At 39.9% G+C, this 10,459-nt stretch overlaps 1 long non-coding RNA gene across 1 annotated transcript; it reads right to left on the reverse strand.

Annotated features, from left to right (window-relative positions):
• Positions 1–1,070: 1,070 nt before the first annotated feature.
• LOC112656760 (uncharacterized) lies at positions 1,071–9,009 on the reverse strand. Its single transcript, XR_003134670.3, has 4 exons — positions 8,663–9,009; positions 3,313–3,441; positions 2,080–2,192; positions 1,071–1,512 (listed from the first exon to the last, which is right to left on the reverse strand). It is a non-coding gene; the product is annotated as an uncharacterized LOC112656760 (long non-coding RNA).
• Positions 9,010–10,459: the final 1,450 nt, after the last annotated feature.

The raw sequence follows: 10,459 nt of genomic DNA on the forward strand, positions 1-10,459 counted from the left end.
TCTGCATGATTTAAAAAAAAAAAAAAAGAAAAAAAAAAGAAAAACTTCTTAAACCCTGTCCAGTTGTGACAGAGACCAAGATTCCACAATGTAAATGTGCCTCATTAATCAACTCTATTATTTGGGGGAGTAATGAACATTTTGCTATTTGACATCTGGTAGTGATTTACAGTAAAAGAAACAGGAATTTCTAGTTTACAAAAGTGCACATGTATGATTTGATTTCTTTTGGTGTATATATATAAATCCCCCTGCTGCTTTTCTTGGCCAAAACACACACACACACACAAAACCCAAAAAAACAAAAAACCCCAAAACAACAAAAAAAAAACCAAAATGGTGGGAGCAGGGGAACTCTCCAGGCAGGGTTAGACTATAAACTGCATGTAGATTTATAACTAACTAACCAGCTTAGAGCAAAATGTTGTGTGAGCTATGTAATGTGTAAAATCTGGTGTTTATGTAGCTCTCAGGCTGGCTCAATACCAGTTACTAGTGAGTGATATCTAAACATAAAATAATTTCTACATAAACTGTGGGTTTGTAAAAATGTAAGCACTATATTTTTGTGTAGTCTGAAAGAAGGTATTCTTTGAAATAGATTATTAGTGTAGGGCATGATTCCACCCACCCTATTTCTGTGCGTTTTTCTTTCCTTTTTTTTTTTTTTTCTTTCTTGGAAGACTGATTGGGGACTTGGGCCTCTACCAAAAAGTCAACATGTACTTATAAAAATCTTGATATGTGATACACTGACTAAAGTGAAGTTTATGATTTACTTCAAGTCGACTTTGCTACTGTGCAGTGAAAGCTTTAAATGAACGCATAATCATTAGGAATGTGCAGCCTCCAACTAAGCCATTAGTGCATAGGCGGGCTTTTTGGTGGTATTACCTTACAAACAACACCGATGCTATGTTAATGATTAAATATATATAAAAAAATCACTCGGCTGGAGGCGGAAAGAAAAATGAGATTAGAAAAGATTTTCAAATCATGGGAATTAAGCATTAATGGGTAGTTGTTTAGATTTAAGAAATGCAATACTCTCTTCTACAGTGGGCTATGAAATTAGGTATTTATTCCTTTTAACAAGTTCCACATGTAATAAACGAACATGTCAGTGGCGTAGTTTTGATGCTTTTGTGAAAAGCACTTTCAAGGCTTCTTTGCGTATTCGAACCTCTTCATGATCCTTTTGTCTGAGTCACCGTTAGCTATTCAAAGAAGTCTTTGGCATCTAGAGAAAGTTCAGTTGAAACCAGAGGGCAAAAGTAGGCATGGGTGGTTGAGTGGCACCGGCAAAAAGGCTGACCATCTAGACACAACCCAGGATTTGAATCGAAAGGCTGCATCCAGTGGTTTCTCTCTAGTTTCTATCCAGGTTCCCCTAAATGAAGTCGAAGTTGGCAAGATACTCCCTGGTGGTTGGTGTACTGGGAAGAGAACGGCTTCCTGCTGGTATCAGTTGTGACTTGCTGGTGCAGATGACAGCATCAAACCTAAAAATGACTTAGGAAAAGAAAGGCAATACACTGTCTCACCAAGTGAAAATTTCGATGTCCATCTGGCCTCAGGGGCAGTGGAGTGTAGAATTCAGACATTTTCGCTATGGATCTGTTTCTTGCCATCAATCCCCCTGCCTTGTGGTGTGGGCTTCACCTTCAAGTTTCAGACCAAGACTCTCAACTGCTCCAAATCACATCCCATATAGGCCATAGGCCCAGCCAAGCATGGGCTCCTTCCTCCACGCGTGCCTTCACGGGCCCTAATATCACCCGCATGAGAAATCTAACTTTGTTAAAGACACGAGATGCTTCTATTGCTGCAGTTCTGAACTTAGCACTTGCCCAGCACGACTGAGAAACTAAACATAAGCTCCTGTGACTAAGACCCTTCAAGCCCCAGGGAAATGCATTTCCCTATCACCTCAAAAGAATTAGTAGTTTTTCCCGAAGGCTGTGAGATATGTGGGTTGCCAGGGGGCTGTGGACCCAGGATGTGCTCACTGCTTTGGAGTGCAAGGACTGAGCAGTGCAAGTACTTAGGGAAGAGAAGAGAAAAGAAACATTCACTAACCTGTCAGATGCTCTCAGAGAGCAGGAATGTAATAGCTTCTCCCATAACGAGGCGTCCTCTTGATATGGTGCTGAGGGCCCATGTTGCTCCATTCTCTCCATACCCCAATCCTTCTGAAAGAACACATGAATTAACACAATATTAACAATAGCGGAACATGGCGACTGGGAAATATTTTGCAATATTGAGTAATTCAATTATTTTAAAATTAGTATATATTTAGGTTGAGACAAAACAGAAATGAAGCATGATATAAATTCTCTATGTTGGCAACTGGATGGACATTGAATGCTAGAATAATGAGTAACTTTGTATTTATGAAAATACTTAAAGATTTCTTTCAAAAATTAAGTTAGTTTCATTTAAATACACTCATTTAAAATTTGTGCTCGAGTTAGTTACAATTCATTTATTATCCTTTAATGTTGATAGATATTTTCAGTGTTTAGAAAAAAATTTGGAAAGCATAATAAAATTATTTACTTTTTAAGCATTAGACATTGCCTTAATTTATTTTTTACCTTAATTTATATTTTTGATGAAAATATACTCAAAAAATATATTATAATATATGTTGATTAATGTATGCTTTGATTAAAGTTATATTGTATTCTTAACCTTTTAAATTATTGAGAATAAGCTGAAATGATATTTTATTTTTTAGTCATGTAAAAACAGCACAGACATTTTCTTAATTATGTTGTTATGAAAGTATATTGGTAAGCTAGGTGGCTGGCATATATTTTATTTAACCATTTATTGTGTGAGTCTCCACATTCCTAGGCCAGGCCCTGCAGATGTTCAGGGAGGGTCTGCTCACACAATCTCAACACCAAGTCCAGCAGAACAAGTGAGCCCAGGAAGGAGTAGAAGAAGTTTTGCTCAAACATAAAGTCCTGGAATTGGGTTTTATTTGTACTAACTGGCTTATCTAGTCCAATCCCTGTACATTTATATCTGCTAAAGACATGATTAGTACTGTAGTGAGAATAAGTGAACCAACAGTTTTAGAAATCTTTAAGTTTTATAAACTGAGGAAAATGTGAAAGTTTAGAACATGATTACAGAAGAAAAATAAATTTGGCTGAGGTGATGATACAGACACTAAGCTTTGCTTCCAGGCACCACTTTCAGCGATTTATTTTCAGTTTAAGAAGTTTTGTTTGTTTGTCATGCAAAGATAGAAATAAAGATTAAGAGCAACAACAACAAAACTAGAAATGTTTCTCATACCCCAATGGTTTCACTCACAGCTATTTCTATAGTTCATTTCTTGCCCAAAAGATTTCAAGATTGTCTCTTGTGTAGTCAGAGAACCAACAGCTGGATGTTTGCATTACTGCACACATAATCGGATTAACTCTAAGTATAAAAATGAATAATCATCATTTAGAAACACAATCTGTAAGATATCTGATCTTAAATACCATACAATTAAACCAGTTTCAAAAGACACAAAGCTAAGTAGAAATTTACTATTAATTATAATACCATATTACATTTTTAAAAAGTTCTGTAGATTTTCAAAATGCTCTGACATCCATCATCTCGTTTGATGACCAATTTGGACAATGTGATCAACCAAACTGACCTGTTTTCCTTTACAGCTAAAGGGTAATGTCCAAAGCGAGATGTTGGGAGTTTTCCTTAGATTGTTCTACAGTTTGGTAGAGTTTACCTTTGTGAATGTTAATAAACATTTTGATCGACAGGGTGTGGTACACATGGACATATGGTAAGGGTTGAGGTGGTTTTGGCAACAATGCTATGTCATTTATCTCAGCTGTGTAACCAGCCATATCCTCCTTCAATGAAGAGATGCATATCAGTACCTAAACCAACAAGCTTAGCCAGAAATCAAGAGAAATAATCATTAGTTTTGCTACTAAACAAAAGTCTCATAATTTTATTATCTAACAAGGAATCATTTCCATTTCCACTACACAGAACTGATCGGAGATTGACCAAAACTGACAGAAAATTGATCATTTTGATTTATGCCATCACAGCATTAGCTTGTTTTTGGTCTTCTTTGGTCATGTCTAGTTATCACTGAAGATTCATTAGATGGAAGTGGCAAAGAGCTTTGAAAGGACAACTCACCCCAGGTTGTCAGTGCCGACTGTCATAGAGGAGTTGGCATCACCATGGCTAACACCAGTCTTCCAGAGTCAGAGATAACCAGATTAAGGTTATTTTTGGCTTCCAAATTTCCCAAGGGGTATATTTACTCCCAATAACCACAGGTAGTTAGGACTCTTTAATGTAACTGGATTCTATGTATATCTTCTCCTCCAGACTGAAAATGCATTGCTGTGCTGATCACTGGTGTTGTAGCGAAGTGTTGAAACACTAAATTGTACACCTGAAACTAACATTACATGGTATGTTAACTAACTGGAATTTAAATTAAAAAAATCAGCTTCTACATTTATAAAAGATTGCTTCTTTGTGGGCAAAGAACATTGGATTCGTTCATTTATTTACTCATTCTCTCAAGAAATCTTGATTGAGCAGTATTCCCTTCATCTAAAATTATCTTTCCTCAAATAAATTATACAGGCTAAAGCTAGGTAATAGGGAGTGTCCCTGTTCTATGGACGTCTTACTTGCCCACAACCAAACCCTAGTCTTTTTTCTTTTTTTTTTTCAAACCCTAGTCTTGAGAAGGAAGCAGACTTGGGCTGGAAACATTCACAGAATATTCTGTTGAAGATGAAACTTAGTTGGTAGGTTTTGGTTCACATCGCTGCCACAGAAGCTCCTTCCGGCTCACCTTCCACCCCCACTGTGATCATTCCAAAAAAGAGGATTCTGGGGATGCCTCCAATTCTGACGCTGAGAATGTACTGTCAACCATGTTTTCCTACCATAGAGCTAGCCAACTATCAACATGATTTTCAGGTGAAAGGAAAAAACAAATGTAACTGGCCTTAGGCTTCAAATATATCTTACTATTTAAAAATAAAATATGGTGGCTGGATACTTAAAATAATAAAAACTCAAGAGAGATGCAATCTTTAGCCAATTTATTTCTTTTTTATTAATTTCTTGGTCTTTTATATTTTCTATGGATGGGATGGAAACCAGTTTACTCCCTTAAGCCCTCAATTCCTTAACACAATTACTCTAAAGACAAGTAATAGAAAGATTACCGATAGTGTCCCCATCACTCTGCTTGAGCCAGATATGGAAGTTTGTCTTGAGACTCTAAAGTACTAAAGTAAGCGTTCATTATTAAATGGCAAAAGAATTCATGAAAAAGATACGGTGATACAACAAGCATAAGCCTCAAATGGCCTCACATCAAAGTATTTAATCTCTAAGAAGGTTCTCAGTTATTTCCTACACAGCCACTACCCGCCTCCTGCACTCATGTGTCTGGACGAGTGTGGAGTTTGGATGTGTGTCGGCTGATCACAACATAGACCAGTACACAGGGCTGAGCAACTGCCTGAGAGGTGTGGCCACCCTCAGCAGATGGTTTTGAAGGCTGGGTCCCACTGATGTGCTACTGTGGGAAAATGTGAGCCTGAAGCTCTACCACCATACCTCTAGTGTATGTGAAGATGACTCTTTCCCCTCCAGAAAATTTAGAGTGAAATTCCCCGTTAATTAGTTTGATTTATCTCACAATGTAAGAGTGTGACTGCTGGGTCGAAGTTCACCAGTTGCTGGCTACCTATGACATCAAAAAGCCTCTGGCACTTTGTCTTGCCAGTAAAAGCTATTCAAGAACTGATTGCTGCTATCATTACTGCTGTTAGGGGAGAAAACAGACTGTGGGATGTGCTCACCAACTCCGGGGAACTGGGTGGTGCTGACTCACAAACTGGATGGAATGGGGGGAGAGGGTAATCTCTTTTGGCTCAATGAAGTTCCTATTTGTATGATAGATTGAGGTTTATGTTTGAAGTCTCAGTCCTTCTCCAGACACCCCCTTTGCCCACCATCCCTACATCCGTCCCATAACACACATCCACTGATTCTGTCCTGAGACACACACACACACACACACAATCACACACACACACACACACACACACCACCAACACTACCAACACTTAACTGGCTAAATTCCTAATCCTCTTGGAACCAGAGCATGTCCCCAGGAAGAGTCTTAAGAGCATCTCATTCCCAAAGTTTCTCTTAAAGTTGCACAACCCCACCCTTGCATACTCCAAGGGGCAATGTCGCTCCCCCCACACATGCCAGAATTACACAGAGCAAGCTTAGATCAATGCCCTCGATTTACAACCAAATGTACACAATCTTGCAGAAAACAAAAGATCTTTTCTTTAATACCCGTAGACACATAGCTAAGGAATTGTTTTTTCAAGAGTGTGAGCCTCTGACCTATTAGGCAGGAGATAAGTAAATAGAGGATGAAAGAAAAGGCTACATGGCTTCTCCGGGCCAGGGGGCTATCCCCAGAGTGAACAGCCCTTTTGAGGGGCCTGGGATCGGTGTGTACTGCCTACAGAAGAGCATGTAGGGCAGGAGAAGAAGAGGAGAAAGTGGGGAGGGAGGGTGTTCTTCACCTCATACTCAGGGCTGGAGTCTGGCCATTGGTTTTGACTTTGCCCTGATGTTTTGGGCTCACTTACGGGCCCGATTCATCCTAGCTTCCATCAGCTGCAGATCAATTTCTAAATTGTTCTGGGAAAGCCACATAATGAAAACTTGTCAGTGAAGAAAAATGAGTAGCGTCAGCTGTAGCCCGACTCGTGACCGGTCACTGGTGGGGGCTTAATGTTCTTCGGGTCTCCCTTCGTGGAATATTATATACACCACCTTCCTAATGTGCATGGTGGTGTGAATTAGCTTTTTGAAACTACAGGAGAACCTATAATTTAGGGACTCGGGGCCATAACCACAGCAAAGAAAAGGCTTGGGTCAAAAATAGAATAGTTCAAAAATAACATTGGAAGCACTTTTACCTAGTATGAAGCTTTTGCCAAAAGAAAGAGCAGCCAATATGCTCTTAACACATCCTCAGAGAACGTTAAATTCAGAAGTATGGTTTTGGATTTGTCAATATGATACATAAGACCCAACATTCTATGGCTATAATTAAATCACTTTAAAACCTCAGTCTAAAACACAATAACACTTTCATCAAATAATTTTGTTCTGTGCAAAGGATATGAACACTTTAAGAGCAGATATTTGGAAATTCTGTGTTGGAGGTCACTGGTAAGTTCTGCTGGTAAATCAGTACAATTTTTTAAAAATCCCATTGTATGCAAATTAAGTTATTTCTAACTCCACCTGACCAGGTGCCTAGAAAATGTTGAAGGAGGTTACATGAATCAGGTTGGAATGTGTTTCATGCACCTGCTCTTATTATTAGCAAAACATATTGTGAAAATCAAATTGGTTGTTTGCATGTTTCCCTGATGGTAGAGTCAGAAGGCAGGGCTGGAAGACTCGATTGTCTTCTTGTTGGAAAAAAAAGCCACAAAGTTAGGGTTTTCGACTAAAAGAGAAGGAATGCTAAAAGGCTACATGTTTGATTATAAGCTGATTGGGAAAAAAATAAAAGAATCGCTAGGTAAGAGGTGCCTGGGTGGCTCAGTCAGTTAAGTGTCTGACTTTGGCTCAGTTCATAATCTCAAGGTCCTGAGATGGAGCCCTGCATCGGGCTCCCTGCTCAGTGCTCGGTGGGAAGTCTACTTGTCTCTTTCCCCCTGCTCATGCTTTCTCGTCTCTCTCTCTCTCTCTCAAATAAATAATAAAATCTTAAAAAATATATAATCACCAGGTAATGGTAGATATCGAAGCCTCTGGTTCCCAGATATTTTTGGACCTGGTTATACCTTCTGGTTATATCATACTCAAATCCATTGAAATTCTGTGTTTAGGAGTTAACCCAGGCTATTCATATCCATAGCCTTCTAACTGGCTTTGCAGTATCTCCTTTCAGTCCCATGGTCTTTCCCTATAGAGATAGATCAGACCATAATTTTCTCCTGCTTAACACCATCTGACCTCCTTCTCTTGGCCAAGTACAACCTGATCTGATCTGTCCCTCTCCCCTTTCTCTGAGCTTGCCTCTCATCCCTCTCCTCCCGTCTCTAGCGTCAGCCATCCTGACCGTTGAGATGTCCCTAAAAGATGTCATAATATTTTGCACTTGCTTTTCCCTGTGGCTGAAATGCTCTTCCTCAGGCATTTCTGCTTGGCTTCCTTTGTGCACTGAAGTCTTGGCCTGGTTGCTGTCTTCTCAGATATGCTTTACTTGACGTCCTTATGGAAAGAGCCACCTTATCACCCTACCTCATTCTCTATCACTTTACCTTCCTTTCTCTTCTTTATGTATTTATTATTACCACATATTAAATAATAAATGTATGTACCAATATTGCCTTTATCTCCATTAGAATACCAAGTTCTGAGAGGTTTCCTCTCTCTCTCTCTCTCTCTCTCTTTTCAATTCATTGCTATGTTCTCACCACCCAGAATGGTGATGGATCAATAAAAATTTGTTGAAATAAGGAAAAGTCTATAAAGAGTGGAGGAAGGAGAACTCTGAAAGAAATAGATGTAAGCAGAGGGAGGCATTGTTGAGGGAGGCATTCACCTGCAAGCTGCTTCAGGGGGATCTTCAGGAGTCAGCACCCAGGGGCATCTGGTGGCTCAGTGGTTGAGCATCTTCCTTTGGCTCAGGTCGTGATCCCAGGGTCCTGGGATTGAGTCCCACGGCGGGCTCCCCACAGGGAGCCTGCTTCTCCCTCTGCCTATGTATCTACCTCTCTCTGTGTATCTCTCATGAATAAATAAATACAATCTTAAAAAAAAAAAAAAAAAGAGTACTCTAGAGGGCAGAAGGCAGCCAAACCAAATCAAGAACTACCAGACTGTCCCTTTTGATAGCCACGTCCCCAGTCAGAACCAGGCCAGGAGCTCCTGGCCAAACTACCTGGACGTCCGCCACTGTGAGAAGGCAGCGATTGTGAAAGGGGGTGACGTCTCCAGGTGTGAATGGCACAGGCACGTATACAAGTCCTTCTGCCCTACATTCTGGGTGTCAGCCTGGGACTGCCTCCAGCCAGAAGGCATGTTTCCTAGGAAGATATGAATTGGCTCCACCCACCTCTCCTCTGTCCTCCATCCTTCTCCCAGGGTGGTGAAGGGGGACCTGGCAAGACGGTGATCCCCACCTTGAGATCCAGAATCATGCCTTAACTAATAATAAATACCCACTGGAAAAGTGTAAGACTATGTATGTGTAAAAGAGCTGGGGGATTGGGCAAGAAGTTGAATAAGTTGAATAAATACCTTGACCAGAAAGAGGGGCTTCAGGGCGATTGTTTTGCTTTATGCTATTAAACTGACCACTTTCTCTCTACCAGACAGTAGAATGAGGGATTATACAAAATAGCCTCAAGCCATTTTGGTAAAAAAATAAATAAATCATAGATATTTGGTAAAAATTATCTATATTTCCCCTTTATTATCTATATGATTTCAAAAAAAAAAACCTCCTTTTCGGTAGTTCTTGAACCAGGCAAAAATAGTGCAATACAAACTCCTGTGTAGATACCAAGTTCACCAGATCATGAAAAATCAGTTCAGTTGTTTAAACACACACACACACACACACACACACACACACACATACACTCTTGAGACCCATCTCAGACTTAGTAACTTAGGAGCTTCAGCGGAAGGTCCCCCGCCTTAGTCTGTTCAGGCTACCATAACAAAATATCCCAAGGCTGTGCTTCTTAAATAACAGAAATTTATTTTCTCACAGTTCCAGAGGCTGGAAGGCCCAGATCAGGGTGCCTGCAGATCTCATTTCTGGTGAAGGCTTGTCGCCTGGCTTCTGGAAGACCACCTTCTTGCTGTGTCCTCCCATGGTTTCCTTGTGGTACCTGTGTGGAAAGAGACATCTCTGGTGTCTCTTCCTTTTCTAGAAAGGACACCAGTTCTATCAAATTACGGCACCACTCTTACTTCACTTAACCTTAATTTCCTCCTTACGGGCTATCTCCAAGTACAATCACATTGTGGGTTAGAGCTTCAAGATATGAATTCTGAGGAGACACAATTCAGTCCATTATGTCCCCAGAAATCATACTTATAACAACACCAAAAGTTCCCAGGTGATTCTTATGGCCAGGAAAGTCTGAGAAGCAGTACTTAAGAACGAGAATAACTCCTCCTGACTCTATGGAGACAGGGACCCTGTGGTTCTTGGTTGAATCAGGCTGATAATATGGTGGGAAAATTTCTTAGGAAAAGATTGTGATAATAGGCTAAGGGGTGAAAAGAGAAGCTACAAAGAGATGGAGAAAAATAATCAAATCCTAACCAAGTGTTTTGTTTTTTGGGTTTTTGTTGTTTTCATTTCCAAGTTTCTATACATGTTAAA

This window comes from Canis lupus, chromosome 37, assembly GCF_003254725.2.
Source record: "Canis lupus dingo isolate Sandy chromosome 37, ASM325472v2, whole genome shotgun sequence".
Lineage (NCBI taxonomy): Eukaryota > Metazoa > Chordata > Mammalia > Carnivora > Canidae > Canis > Canis lupus.